The following is a 15886-nucleotide window of genomic DNA, read 5'->3' as shown; positions in this document are numbered from 1 at the left end:
AATTATAATAGCAGTTTGGGAAACTTAAAAATAAAATGGCTTCTTTCTAGAAATGCATTGGAAGCAGAGGTCAGCAGGGACACATCTGACATCTGTCTGACTTCTGTTTGACAGAAGACAAACTGAAAATACTCTGGATGATCCTTTAATGCAGGAGGAGTTCCAGCTCTGTGCGCTTCCAGGCACAAACAGCAGAGGGCGCTGGCTGCATATTAAATAATTCATCAAGTTGAAACGTCAGATCAGTGTCAGGATTTCATGTTTTGCATGTTGTGTTTTCTTAATTTTCAAATGGGTTACTTTCTATTATAAGTTTATTATTTACATTTTGTCTTTTTGCAGAATTGTCCAGTTTCAGCTGTTTCATGTTTCTTTTTTTGTTTTGCTTTTAATTAGTAAAAGTATTTCTTTATCAGTGGACACCCAGTCAGGGTCACTGGAGCTTTCTGAGACAGATACGCTGACATTTGATTTATTTCACACTAAAACACTTCTTTAACAACCAGTCTGAGTTCCCATCATGCTCCTGAAAACAGGACACGATGTGTTTTGATGTGAGTTTTGGGGGCCAATAATCAGACACAGACCCTGTGTGTGTTTGTTTGCTACTGAATTAATCAGTTAAAGTAACAGTTAAGAGGAATTTAGTTTTTCAAGAAATCAAGTTTGAAGAGTTAATAAGTTAATGTGTAGTTTGTTGGAATTACTTTGAACTCAGCCCGTCTACTGTAATGCAACCTGCAATGTACCTGTTGCATTAATGTGGATGTTGCACTTTACTGCTGTAGATGTTTCAGCTTGAGCTCATTTGAACTACTTTATATCCTGTTGGCTGGTTTAATCTACAGCGATGCATCATATTCTACAAGATCATCATATGTTTGTAGCGTGGCTGTCCTGTGAGAACCTCGTATCTCATAAAAACAGCCTGTTTTCAGATCCAAGAGGCTTTTTAAACAGTTTACTTAGCTGAAGATGGACGAGAATTGTCTAAAGACATGAAGGAAAACGTCATCCTTCAGTTTATCACAAACGTTCAACTGCAGCACATTTGGAGATACGAGCTTTCCACTGGACAGGAAGAAATCTGAAGAGTAACTAAAGCTGTCAGACAGATGTAATGGAGTAAAAAGTGCAATATTCACCTCTGAGGTGGGGGAGAAGTATGACGTTATGAAGTAAATGTACTTAGTTACATTTTTTAACTGTTTTCTTTTGTTGCCAGTCTGTACTGGTTTGTTTGTTTTGATCAGGACGGGGGTCACATGACTGCAGGAGGAGGAGTCAGTGATGTCAGCAGACTGAGGCTTTGGGTCATAGCAGCCATTTCTTTCACACACTCCTCGCCAGAGTCTGTTGACCACAGCTGTGAAATGTCTCACCGTGTGGGCGCTGAACAGCCCCCGTAGACTGGAAGCGCGCGCACACACACACACACACACACACACACACACATACACACACTCAAAGAGGAGGGAGGGTTCTCTGGAGAGACAACAGGACATGTTCATAACTTGCTTTATCAGGGAAAATCTCAGTTTCAGTCTCAATATTGAACTAACAACACACACACACACACACACACACACAACACACACAACACACAACACACTTATAAAAAGAAGGATGTTCACTCAAACTTGGACTTGTGGTTTCACAAAACAAGCCCACAGCTTCCTCTGAACTGGACACACATTTGCAGAGCGAGGGTTTAGGCCTCCATCTTTCTGAAACAAACAACAAAATAAAGTCATGCTGAAGATTTTCATCTGAATCGAAACTCATCTTCAGCACCATCTGACGGATTTGCATTCTGTACCTGCCTCTCTGTGAAGTGCTTTCCATTGTTACTGTTCTCTGCTTCGCCTGAGTGGGATTCAAATTGAAAGCCCACGCACGAGGGATTCACGGGAAATTACATTATGCAGAATGTGGAAGACAACATTTGATCAGTGTTACCACGTTGTACGACGCCGAGGACTGTTTCCTGCAGTCTTCTTCATTAAAACTGCAAAGCTACGACAGCCAGGGGTGGAAGAAATACTCAGATCTTTTATTTGAGTCGAAGCAGCAACACTAAAGTGTGGAAATATTCTGTTACCAGTAAAAGGAATTCAAAATCTAATCTTAAATTACAACGATATATCATCACCTGTCAGCTGATTTATATTTTGGATTAAAAAGCTAAAAAGTAAAGCTAGCAAATCAATGCTTGGATGAAAAATAGTCGTAAAAAGTTGCATGAAATGGAAGTACTCAAGTTAACATGAGTAAATGTTCTCAGTTACATTTTGTTTGGCTCCACTGACACCAGCTGCTTTAAATGGACTTTGCTGCCCCCAGTGGTCGGTAAACATCATTGCACTGGTGCATAAGAGATCTCAGTGAGACACTTTGCTAATTTAAAAGGCTCTAATTGGTATTTTCATGCATGTTTTCATAACGGAGCGACAGCGTGAAAACAGTGTGAGCAGCTAAAGAGCAGATATTTCCCTCAGGAGGTGGAGGAGACCAAAAACAGAGCCACACAAGTGGCCAGGGGGGGAAAAAAATCCGTTATTGCAGCTTTAAATAAGGTTTTCTGTACTTGACAGCAAGTCGAGCTTGTGTTCACATGAAAATAAAAGATGTTATTTGTGGTGTGAAATGATGAGTTGACAGAAAACTATTATACTTAACTATTATCATTCATTATGATTGATCGTTTCTCAATCAACCCTGCTGATCATTAGCTCGTTCAGCTGCTTCTCCTCCTGTCTGATAATAAACTGAACATCTTCAGGTTTGAACTGTCGGTCAGACGTCACCTCAGGCTTTGGGAAATAATAAGATTTATGCTTTAATTCATTTATTTTCACATTGTATTAACCAGGTATCCATTCAGGAAATAATATTCAGATTCACTGATGATGAAAATAAGTGTCAGTTGCAGCCATATTATTGGTTCAGGAGTAACGTGGTCGACTCACCTGAGTTTCAGCCTGAGCTCACAGGACGTCTGCGAGCGACTGCGTGAGCGTTCACCTGCTTCTGCACGCAACACATACACACGCGCGCGCACACACACACACACACACACACACACACACACACACACACACTCACACACACACACACACTCACACACACACCTGCCAGTCAACACGTTCATTTTACCTCCCGCTCGCTCTCCCACCGCACAGCACTGACATCAAACTCATTTAACCTTGAATCAGGAAGTCAATTCTATTTCAGCTCGGGAAATGAACCAGATAGAGGAGGAGGGGAGGGGGAGAGGAAGAGGAGAGGAGGAGGAGAGGAAGAGGAGAGGTACAGGAGAGGAAGAGGAGGAGGAGGAGGATAGATAGATAGATAGATAGATAGATAGATAGATAGATAGATAGATAGATAGATAGATAGATGAGTTTAATTACTTCACCTCCTTCAGTTTTCCTGCATGTGAGTCACCGCCGCTAAGAGCAGAAACATGAATAATATAACAGACTGAAATATATTATTGATTCAGGCTTTGTTCAGAAACTTTGTTGGACTTCTTCCCTCACGAGAACCAGCTGAACAGACGTCCTCAGAGATCACATTTACATTTTAATCATTTAATTGATTACGGTGAGTTTAACGATGAAAGGATAATTACATCAATTAAACTTATTACTTTTACTCGTATTACAGCAAAATCAGCGCTTTTCTAAGAAGTTCTGGAGTTTTTTAGACCTCCGGTCAGAACGCAGCAAACGCCCATCTCAATGAATACACATCGACCGACACCAACCAGCCAACCCATTTATATGAATAATGAAATGGACTGGACGGACAGTACAAAAGCTCCATATAAGAGGGTCCAGAGCAGACTGGATTTGCTGAGGAGACTGGGGTTTTTTGGACTGCAGGGGGCGCTCCTGTGGTTGGTGAAATATCAAATAAACATGTTAATCATTCTTCAAAAACTGAAGTTTCAAATGTCGATGAGATTCTTAAATGAGATTTTTTATTTCTATAAAGAAGTTTCTCTCCTGCAGGTCTCACCTTCACGACGAAACGCCTCTACGGCGACTCACGGTGAGAGCAGACAAACATTCAGATGAAATAATGACGATTAACGAATGTCATCGGAGCACGTGAACGCGCTGATTATAAAAATAACCTCAAAGTGCGTCAGATCACCGCTGCAGTTCAGCTGCAGCTGAATCACGTCTGTCACTCATCTCATCCAGCAGCGGCTCTCATTTCCATTTTCTTCTTTCTCCATCTTCCTCCTCCTCCCTGTGTGTGTGTGTGTGTGTGTTAGGTTGGCTGCCTTCATGCCTGTGTTCAGTCATTTGCATAATATGGAATACACATGAAATACACACTAGTGCAACGTGTGTGTGTGTGTGTGTGCCTGAGTAACGAGCAGGTTGTTGTGTGAGTGTGAATATTATTTGGTGTGTTTGTGTGCATGTGTGTATCACTGTGAGTGTGTGTGAGTGTGTGTGCATCTCTATGAATACCTCACATGTGTGCGAGTGTGTGTGGCTGCACTGTCTCAGTGTAACGACGCCTGTTTGAGGCAGATTTGTGTATCTGTGTGTTTGTGCCTCCGTCAGCACTGAAATGAAATATTTCTCCTCGCTGTTGCGAAAACCACATCCTGCATTCCCGAATTAGAGAAGAAGAAAGCGAGAATGAGTGGGAGGGTCGACTTTACAAACATAGACACAAACACCGCTTCCCTCGTCCTCCTCGTCTTCTTCTTCTGCTCTGCTCGGGAGTGCAGGTGAAGATTCGGCTTCGTAAACAATAACAGAAAAAAAAAGTTTTTAGGGAAAATGGAAGAAGACGATGACGGCTGTCGTGCCGTGAAACCATCCAATGTATGAAAATAAGGATGCAGTGTACGAGATATCGTAACGAGGCGCTTAGAGCTTCAGTTTCTTTCACCTTTGTCTGAAAATCGAAATGAAATGTTTAATTTGGGCAAAGGAGAGCGAAGCTGAAGTGATCAGATGACACACCCGTCAATCAAACGCACGCTTTCCTCACGACTGAACATCTGAACAGAACAGCAGCTTTTTAAATTGACACCAAAGAAGATGTGAAGCTACCCACTGAGCTCCCACTAGCTGGGTCATCCCCTCACCCTCAGTTTTTAGTATCACCATCTAGTGGCCATTAGAGGAACTGCATCTTAAGACACTTCCTCAGGAGTCACACAGCTGCAGCATCATCCTTTTACTTACTTATCTAACTTATTAGCATTATGCTAGCTGTGCTAATTGCGTTAATGTTCTACAGGCAAATGTCCCTCCAGTGGATGTGGAGTTATAAATGGGAGCAATCAGATTTTAACTGCTGTTCATTTCCTGTTTCCGACCAGCAGTGAAAGTTGTTTTTAAAGTGCGACCGCAGTCTTTCCTGAACCATGACCGCGGTTTATTTATGAGAGTGATTTGTGCAGCTTTCCGAGGCTCAGACAAATAATGCTGTTCTGCCGATGGAGGCGTCAGGTCAGGAAACACTTCTCTGTGTCTAATTAAAGGACAAAAGGACACTTTTTGTTAGACAACCTGGAGAACACGAGTGCATTAGTCCACGTATGCAAAGAGCACAGACAGCTGCAGCTTTCTGTCTCACTAATGGAGACTCATATATGTAGATTAATGTAAATGGGTGAGCATTTGGATTATATCCAAATATGACCATGAAAACTGTGAATGGGCCGTTTAATTCAGGGGAAGTGACACCAAAACTTGATGCTTTTGCTTTTTGTTTTCGAAATTAAACCTCTGACATTCAGCCAGTTATCCAAAAATAGTAATTCTACTACACTACTAAACACAAACAGCAACGAAAACGTGCATCACAGCAGCTGTTTTATGACTTTTATGATTATGACTGACGATATTCTGAGTGTCGCTGCCAAAGAAGCAGAACTCGGTCAAAGCTGAAACAGTTTGAACTCTTGGAGGACGTCTTGGACCGTTTCCTGTTTCCAGGAGGAGCATCTCATGATAATGATATCATAATGCAGACACTTGAAACAGCTGTGCTATTCACACACAGAATGGGACTGTGAAACCTGCTCAGACCCACTTTAACTCACTGCCGTCAGTGCGGTGTTGTGGTGTTGCCAGTGTTGGTGCCCCCTCTGCAGCACCACAGCGGATAAAGTGCTATCTGATGGCTAAATCAATAGCGGATCAGTTTTTACTGCACACTGCACCCTAAGCATGCATGGCCTTTTGCTACATTTCTAAATGTTGCTTCTAAATGATGCTCACTTGTGTCGTAGCGTTACTTTGGTTGAGGCCTCTTGTTTATTTGGATCCAAGTTAGATTCGGAGGTGGTTTGAAATGTGAGTCCAGTCAGATTTGGTCTCAAATTAGACTTCAAAGTGCCTTTTGTGTCATTGGCTGCACGTCGACACACAACAAGGACGACCAATCCAGAGCAACTGAGCTGCATCAGAGCTGCGATGAGCAGAGCGAGACGCAGAACAACACAGAGTCTCCTGCTTCTGCATGGAGGCGAGAGGATGCGGCTTCGTTTCTCCTCCATTTCTGTTCACAGTTACTGAAGCCTACGTCGTTACCGCAGCAACGCACGCGGAGACGCTGGTGATGTCTGGACGCACAAATCTGGAAACACAGTCGGTCTGAAAGATCTGATCTGAGAAACAAATCTGATTTGCCCGCAGTCTGAACAAATCCATCATCCCACACACTTTCCTGTTCCCTCCCTGGACACGCACACACACACATGTACACACACACACACACACTCCTTGTTGACCTTGGGATTGCAAGCGTTGCCTCGTTAATAACGATAAACAGCAGCAGCTGGTACCAATTGTGCTGTGTCACTGAGTGTGTGTGTGTGTGTGTGTGCATGTGTGTCCTCTCATTAAGGCAGCACCCCCACACTCCTCCAGTCATCTGTCTTCTTCTTCTGGGAAAACGAGGTGAAGCCTCCCCGTCTCCTTTTGCTCTTCCCACCTCCTCTCTTCCCCCCCCCCCCCCCCCCCCCCCGTCTCTCTGTTTGTTTTCGCCTCTTCTTCCTCTCTTTTCTTTCTCCCCTCCTCTTTCGTCTCTCCGTGCTGTTCCTGCCGCCTCCCTCTTCTCTCTCCCCTCCACTTATTTTCTCGTTTCACGTCCTCCTCTTTCGCCCTCTCTCCTGGCAGAGGACTTCTCCTCTCGTCTCGTCTTGTCTCTATGATTCACGTCACAGGGAGGGAGAAGTCATGTTCGGGGGAGCAAATAGGATAAAAGTGCTGTTTTTCTGGAGAGGCGATGCGTGTCGGCGCTGGGAAGCAGAACTGGCCGAAGACGAACAAACTCAGATCCTGCTGGAACTCCTTCACACCCTGCTGAAAAAACACAGCAGAGGAACAAGTGACTGTAGCAGGCGTGGCCTCGTGGCTATGTAGCGTGTCAGACGGGGGGTCAGGGGACACAGCTGACCGCTGGTCAGTGATGTAGTCAGAACTAAGCAGCCATGAGCAGCTGTTGTCAGAGTGTCTGAGTCTCCTCTGCGTTGTGTTTACCCCTGCAGAGGAATAAATCTCATGTAGGATGTCGTTTTTCCACCACTTCTTATCACACTTGCTAATGCTAACGCGGCCAGCAGGTTTGTGTGAGAGGCTCAAACTGGGGCTGCAGATCTACCCGACGAGGCAGCTGCTACACAGCGGGGGAAGAAGTACTCAGATCCTTTACTGCAGTAAAACTATCCATCACACTGTGGAAATACTCCACTACAAGTTAAAGTACTGCGTTCAAAAGTTACTGAAGCAAAAGAAAAATGCAGGTATTATCAGTAAACGTGTTGATGTCGCAGTAAAATGTTCCTGTCAGTGTTAAATCATATAAACATCATATGTTTTGTAGCGTGGCTGTCCTGTGAGAACCTCGTATCTCAGAAAAGGGGGGCAGCCGTGGTCGGAGAAGCGGCTTGTGGTCGGGAGATCACCGGTTCGATTCCCCCACCGGATCGGCAGAAAAATGTGGGTGTGGTGGAGTATTCCCTCCCCCTCCTTGAGCAAGGCACTTAACCCCCGCAATATGCTCCCCGGGCGCTTGATTGCAGCCCACTGCTCCTGTGTGTGTTTCACTGCATGATGCATGTTGCATGTGTGTGTGTGTTTCCCCAGTGATGGGTTAAAAGCAGAGAATAATTTCCCAGTCTTGGGATCAATAAAGTGAATAAACTTAAAAACAGCTTTGTGATGATGCATTTTCAGCTGATCCAAGAGGCTTTTTAAACAGTTTATTTAGCCGAAGAGTGACAACAATTTTCTCCAGACATGAAGGAAAACTTCATCCTTCAGTTTATCACAAATATTCAGCAGCAACACATCTGGAGATACGAGCTTTGCACTGGACAAGAAGGCAGACAAACGCTGTAATCTATAAAGTAACTAAAGCTGTCAGACAAATGTAGTGGAGTAAAAAGTACAATATTTGCCTCTGAGGTGTAGTGGAGGAAAAGTAGAAAGTGCCATAAAATGGAAATACTCAAGTGAAGTACAAGTACAGGACAGAGGTGCAGTACTTTTTTTTAGCTTTTTACATACAATAATTATTTTGCTGCATTAACATCATATGGCAGCAAGAATCTGTGAATATAGTTTAATGTGTTCTTCATCTGTTAGACTAATTTATTCGGACGCATCTGTGTTGCCTGGAGGAACCGCGAGGGTCCCTGTGACGTATCAGAGTCTGGACGCGCTGACAAACATGATGATACTTCAGCAGAGAGGAGGGTTTGTTAGAAACGGAGGTGAGCCGCTTCCTGCATGTCAGACTCTGCCTTCGCTCAAAGCTCAGCACTAATGAGGTGGTTTGCTGTTGGTCGGCAGCTCCGAACTGACTGAGAGTCCGTGTTTGAAACGTGTTTGCGACTGCTTCACTCGGCTGCTAAAGTTGCAGACTGATTGGCTGAATTAACGGGGGAAACTGGACGTCGAAGCCCTTCCCCCATTCATTTCCCATGATGCTCTGTGCTCCACTGGTTTGAAACGGAACAAAGATGGAGTACAACTCTTCAATTCGCCTGTCAAAAGATGGAGCCCCCCTTTGTCTTGTTAAAGGTCTGTGTGTGTGTGTGTGTGTGTGTGTGTGTTGGAGGGTTAATAAGCTATGTGGTTCACCTGAGTCCCTCAAGCCTCGGGCCAGACGGCCAGACATGTGTGTGTCTGAATAATTTATGGCTGTAAAGAAAATCCGTGCAGTTTAATTTCTTTCTCTCTATGATTGCAGTTTCTCATCAATAACAACGAATCGGCACAACGAGTGATGAAGATGTTGCCGAGTTACGTGCAGGAACAGCTGTTTTTTGTGTTTTCTGCTTCCAGTCTTTATGCTAAGCTAGGCTAACCACATCTAGACTCCAGTCGGTTGTGCTAGCTCCGGTATGCTAATGAGCAACATTTCCTCATTGTGATGATACAAAACGTAATCCGGTCAACATTAGCAGCATCAGCTAGACCCCAGGCTGACCCCACCCAGCATATAAAACCTCACTCCATTAGCTTGGAGGGTGTAGAAGCTGGCAGAGGGAACTCATGAGTCATGTTGGATGCAGGATGTCAGTTAGTAAAAACTTTGGCTCACTTTCCAAACTTATGCATGTGTGAGGTGCTGTGGCTTAGCTGGTTAAAGCACCTGTCTTGTAAACAGGAGATCCTGGGTTCAAGTCCCAGCAGCACCTTAGGCTGTCTTCTCTGGTTAACTTCATCAAAAAGCTGTTGGTGGAGTCCTTATTTTGGGTGGATGTCTTCATACTCAAGCTCTGCCTCAACTTCTTATAACTAATTTTTGTAAAATGCAGACTCTTAAAAACCACCTTTAAACCGGAGTGGAGCTGCTTTTTCTCAAAGCTCCTGCAGAAACACAGGTCCTGCATCATCAGGAGCTTCAGCTGATCATCAACGGAAGGAATTAAAATGTTGCTTTGCTTTGATATTTAGGGAATTATCCATCAAAAAGTCCAGTCAGCTGTGCAGGTACTGTGGCTTAGCGGGTTAACGCACCTGTCTTGTAAACAGGAGATCCTGGGTTCGAGTCCCAGCAGTACCTTCCAGCCCTCGTTCCTGTGAACTTCAGACCTGCAGCTGCCAACATCTGTTTCCACTTGTTCTCTGCTGATTAAGCATCATCACCGGAGAACAGCTATGAATCAGCTGCAGGTCATGAAGTGATTTATTTAGCAACACAACCGATATCAGTAACGCTCTGTTCCAACATGTGTTTGCACCACTGTGAACACGAGTTATGACACCCGCCCATGTGACTAACTCTTCTGCATGTAACGTGTGTGTGTGTGTGTGCTGACTGGAGAGATGATGCAGTTTAGTTTCTGAGCCTCATATTCTCACAGCTGTCAGCCCGGCTGTGGTTTGATGTTAGCAACACGCTGCTGTGTCTCAGACTGTCTGTATTTGCACCAGGTTTACACACACACACACACACACACTCAGACCTCCTGTGTTCAGACAGGTAGGAGTCGGACAGGTCTGATAGTCTTTGTTGTTTTATTAAACCCTGTTGAAACTCTTCAGTTCAGAGTCCTCTTTTGGTTGTTGAGGTCCCCTCTCCCGTCGAGAGCTCGGTGGAAACAGTGTGTAAGTGGAATATTGTGCTGCACCATTTCTCAAACATTTTTACAGTTTCCATTTTTCAAAGCCTCTTTGCGGCGAGGACACATTTTTCATCCATCTCTGCAGGCTGTGGGGAGTTTGCAGTTAATGGACACACAAAAAAATGACCTTTTCAACAGAGTTTTATGACAAGATGTTCAACTTTCAGTGTGAAGCTAAACTGGCGGATGCCACAGAAACTTCAGGAAGATGCCTCGGATTCACCTCTCAGCTGGGTGCTATTAGCACTGCTGTCTTTAACAAGTGCTGGCAAGAAAAATTAGCTAAACGAATCAGGTTAATTGCTCTTTTTTGAGCTAAACATGTGCCAGATAAGAGGTACTGCTTCCAGGAAATAGCCATAGCCCTCTGCTCTCAATATGACACTGACAAAAGCTCTCACCTGCGACCACCTGTCCGACTTTCCTGTAGTACCAGGTTAGCATCACAGCGTCAAAGAGCGAGTTTCACTAAAACAAACACATATTTTTTTATATTTTATATTTTATCTGCAATAGAAATAATAAAAAATCTGGTTAGACTTTCAAAATAAAACTTGTTCAGAAACATTTCAGGTGATGTCGTAATTTGTGACGTTATGGAGGTTTAGTACCGGTAGTTACATACATACATGATGCTACATATGTGACGTAAATGAACTTCGGTACTTAAGTTAAAAGCCATCGTTTGGCTTCACATGGGACACAAACGCCGCTCTCCTGGGTGAAGGTCCTGCGTTTGACCCGTCCATCCACCCTGTCCTCCTCCTCCATACATGGACTCGAGCTATGTTTGTGCTTTGCTGTGTTCATTATCGCCCCCTGCTGGTACTGCAACTTTTAACACGTGTATACGTTTCACAGCTAGGCGAGCCAAGCGTGACGCTGATAGCTGCCCTCTAGTGGGTCGGAGGGTCTATGAAGTGCTTTGGCGTGACGCTGAGCTGTGGAAGCATGTTAGGAGGACATCTTTTATTGGCCAGCGTGAACAGGAGGAATGTTTCCAGCAAGTTAAACCTGTTTCAGTGTTCACACGAGCCGCTGACTTGTTTTTAGACTCGAAGAATAGGGAAGAAGTCGTTTTATGTTTGTAACTGTGACAAACTGACTGACACTTGTGAACCAGATTTGAACCTTGAACATCAAGAGCGATGGCTGACACACATCACTCCATCCCACTGGGAGCCAAGGCCTCAGAGCAGGGCGTGTGTGTGTGTGTGTGTGTGTTATAACAGAAACATCAGTGCATCTGTATGTGTCTCAGTGAGCATAGATGCATACAGTGTGTCTTTGTGTGTGTGTGTGTGGAAGATGAAAGGGATGCAGTCTGGCCTCAGGCTCCAATTAAAAACGGCTGAGGTTGCTATGGCGATATAGGTGAACTAAGGTACTTTATGAAATATTACTGACTGGTTTACACCTCCAGCAGGGAACAAACTGTTCTGCGGATGTTTCGGGTGTTAATGTTTAAACTTCACTGTTTGTTCTGCTTCTAAACTTCTCACTTGTGTTCTTGTAAAACGTTTCAGAATAACGATCATCTGATTTCATTGAGTTCAGTTTCAGGTAATTTAACGTTTAAGAATATCCACCCAAAGTAAAAATGAGGTGAAAGAAATTAAATTAGAAAAAATAAGAAAGCAGAAGCCATCATTTACCATCTGTTTAAAAAATAAACTTACATTTCAAGAACAAAGCCGCAATTTTAAAGAAAAAAGTTGTCATATTTTCAGATTTGAAAATGCCCTTTCCATGTGGTTGCTATTTTGTCATTGTAATATTCCAAGACTTTACTAATCAGGCTTTTTCTCATCTCGAGTTACAAATTTATCCTTATAAAAATGTTAGAACATTACAGCTTTCTCTTCAAACTGTCACAAATCTTAATTTTCAGCTGTGCTGGCTTCATGGCTTCATGGCTCCGTGGCCCTGTGCCTTCATGGCTTCATGGCTTCATGGCTTCATGGCTCCGTGGTCCTGTGGCCCTGTGGCTTCATGGCTTCATGGCTTCATGGCTCTGTGGTCCTGTGGCCCCGTGGCTTCATGGCTTTATGGCTCCGTGGCCCTGTGGCCCTGTGGCTTCATGGCTTCATGGCTTCATGGCCCTGTGGCTTCATGGCTTCATGGCTTCATGGCTTCAGGGCCCCGTGGCCATGTGGCCCCATGGCTCTGTGGCTCTGTGGCTTCATGGCTCCGTGGTCCCGTGGCTCTATGGCTTAATGGCTTCATGGCTTCAGGGCCCTGCGGCTCTGTGTTCCCGTGGCTTCATGACTTCATGGCCCCGTGGCCCCGTGGCCCTGTGGCTTCATGGCTTCATGGCTTCATGGCTCCGTGGCCCTGTGGCTTCATGGCTTCATGGCTCCGTGGTCCTGTGGCCCTGTGGCTTCATGGCTTCATGGCTTCATGGCTCCGTGGTCCTGTGGCCCTGTGGCCCTGTGGCCCTGTGGCTTCATGGCTTCATGGCTTCATGGCTCCGTGGCCCTGTGGCTTCATGGCTTCATGGCTCCGTGGTCCTGTGGCCCTGTGGCTTCATGGCTTCATGGCTTCATGGCTTCATGGCTTCATGGCTCAGTGGTCCTGTGGCCCCGTGGCTTCATGGCTTTATGGCTCCGTGGCCCTGTGGCCCCGTGGCTTCATGGCTTCAGGGCCCCGTGGCCATGTGGCCCCATGGCTCTGTGGCTCTGTGGCTTCATGGCTCCATGGTCCCGTGGCTCTATGGCTTAATGGCTTCATGGCTTCAGGGCCCTGCAGCTCTGTGTTCCCGTGGCTTCATGACTTCATGGCCCTGTGGCCCTGTGGCCCCGTGGCTCTGTGGCTTCATGGCTTCATGGCCCTGTGGCCCCGTGGCTCTGTGGCTTCATGGCTTCATGGCTTCAAGGCCCTGCGGCTCTGTGGCCCTGTGGCTTCATGGCCCTGTAGCTCTGTGGTCCCGTGGCTTCATGGCTTTGTGGCCCAGTTGGCCCCGTGGCTCTGTGGTCCCATGGCTTCATGGCTCCATGGTCCCGTGGCCCTGTGGCTCTGTGGCTTCATGGCTTCAGGGCCCTGTGGCTCTGTGGCCCTGTGGCTTCATGGCCCGGTGGCCCCGTGGCTCTGTGGCTCCAGGGGCATGTGAGACGTTCATGTTCCTTTTAAATGAACTGGAATAACTTTGCTTAGCGCCATCGTCAGGTCAAAAATGTAAACTGTCCAGTGGTTTATGAGCAGAAACCTGCCAAACATTCACATCAGCCTCAGCTGTACGTTAGCGCTAATTAGCAAATGTTAGCATGCTAACACACTAAACTAAGACGATGTTCATAGTAAACATTATCCCGGCAGAACATCAGCATGTTAGCATTGCACTTGTTAACTGCTAGCATGGCTGGAGACGCTACACCATTTAACCGGAGGATGACTTGTGTAATTTGTCCTGTCGAACAGCTTCATCGGTGGAGTGTCGAGATGTCTGAACTCTGTAAACGTGGCACATTTTAGCGCAGCAGACGTTTTCAGAAAGGACGAGGACTCGTCAGAAGAGACGCAGCAGACCAGCTCTGCTCTCTAACTGCATTACAGGAACAAACCAAATGCACCTTTCCACCAGCGCTGCTGCTGCTGCTGCATCACCAGCTCTTTTATTTTCCAGCTCTCTTCTCATTCTGTTCCTTCTGCTAATAATTACATCTTCCTCTTCTTCCTCCTGAAGCACTTTCCCGCAGGAAGCAGCAGTTTAACCGCAGGCACGAAGTTCACGTTTCAGATTTAGTTTATTCTGTGTGTGTGTGTGTGTGTGTGTGTGTGTGTTTGCCGTCTCTCATGTTTCACTGTTGATGATGAAAAGATGGAGTTGTCTTCTTCGTGATCTTCCTCTTTTTTATACTTAAAGCTTCTTCTTTCGCTTCCTCATTCTGCTCTTTTTGTCTTTTAAAAAAAATATTTGAATGTCTATAAAATACTGAAAAATGCAGGATTCCTCCTGATGTTGACATGATGACACGTTAAGAAGAAGAAGAGCTACATCTCAGAGTTTTGTGATCAACACCATATGATGGTTTTTAATTTGCACTTTTAAAAATACTCTATTTTTTTATTCATTGGCATTTCTTTCTTCTCTGATTCACACATGCAGGACAAACACTGAAATCTGTGTGTCTCTGCTGTTGTTATTTTTAGTGTTGTGGGACATATGTGGAGATCTACAGTTTGCAGGGCATGGCTACAGTTGGGGCTGGGCCTCCTCACCTGAGCGCAGCTGTGCGTCATCAGGGAATCAAGAACCACCTACTGCAACAGTATGTGAGCACCGGCCCCTCACTCAGTATCCGTGGTAATGACCAGGCCTCGACTGAGCCTGAGTGTCTCCCTTCCTGCCTCCTGTGTTTTCATCCTCAGGTGTTTGCCTCCATGCCCTGTTTGAGTCAGGACTGGATCTCCACCTGTTTGGCCTCCTCGCCCTCAAACCTCTTCATTACTCTGGAGATGCGTAGACTCTGCCTGTTGATCCTAGATTCACCTGTGTGCTCTCTCTACCTAGGTTTGGCATTTTGGGTCCAGTTTTGCTAAACATAACAATTTAAACTGCGTGGATTTTGGGAAATGGAAAAAACAGCAAGTTTATAGTACTCTGTATTATCCCACAGTCCCACAGTCCTACAGTCCCACAGTCCCACAGTCCCACAGTTCTACAGTCCCACAGTCCCACAGTTCTACAGTTCCACAGTCCTACAGTTCCACAGTTCTACAGTCCCACAGTCCCACAGTCCTACAGTTCTACAGTTCCACAGTCCTACAGTTCCACAGTCCCACAGTCCTACAGTCCCGCAGTCCTACAGTCCCACAGTCCCACAGTTCTACAGTCCCACAGTCCCACAGTTCTACAGTTCCACAGTCCTACAGTTCCACAGTCCCACAGTCCTACAGTCCCACAGTCCCACAGTTCTACAGTCCCACAGTCCCACAGTCCTACAGTTCTACAGTTCCACAGTCCCACAGTCCTACAGTCCCACAGTCCCACAGTCCTACAGTCCCACAGTCCTACAGTTCTACAGTTCCACAGTCCTACAGTCCTACAGTCCCACAGTCCCACAGTCCCACAGTCCCACAGTCCTACAGTCCCACAGTCCTACAGTTCTACAGTCCCACAGTCCCACAGTTCTACAGTCCCACAGTCCTACAGTCCCACAGTCCTACAGTTCTACAGTCCCGCAGTCCCACAGTTCTACAGTCCCGCAGTCCCACAGTCCTACAGTCCTACTGTCCTACAGTCCCACAGTCCTACAGTCTCTCTGTCTTCAC

General features: G+C 45.6%; 2 non-coding genes across 2 annotated transcripts; both read left to right on the top strand.

The window, feature by feature from the left end:
- Positions 1-9611: 9611 nt before the first annotated feature.
- On the top strand, positions 9612-9685 carry trnat-ugu. The gene has a single exon. It is a non-coding gene; the product is annotated as a tRNA-Thr (tRNA).
- A 294-nt stretch (positions 9686-9979) lies between these two features.
- trnat-ugu lies at positions 9980-10053 on the top strand. The gene has a single exon. It is a non-coding gene; the product is annotated as a tRNA-Thr (tRNA).
- Positions 10054-15886: the final 5833 nt, after the last annotated feature.

This window comes from Chelmon rostratus, chromosome 15, assembly GCF_017976325.1.
Source record: "Chelmon rostratus isolate fCheRos1 chromosome 15, fCheRos1.pri, whole genome shotgun sequence".
In the NCBI taxonomy this organism is placed as follows: Eukaryota; Metazoa; Chordata; class Actinopteri; order Chaetodontiformes; family Chaetodontidae; genus Chelmon; species Chelmon rostratus.
The sequence above is the reverse complement of the archived record's forward strand: the minus strand, read 5'-3'. Positions and strand labels throughout refer to the sequence as shown.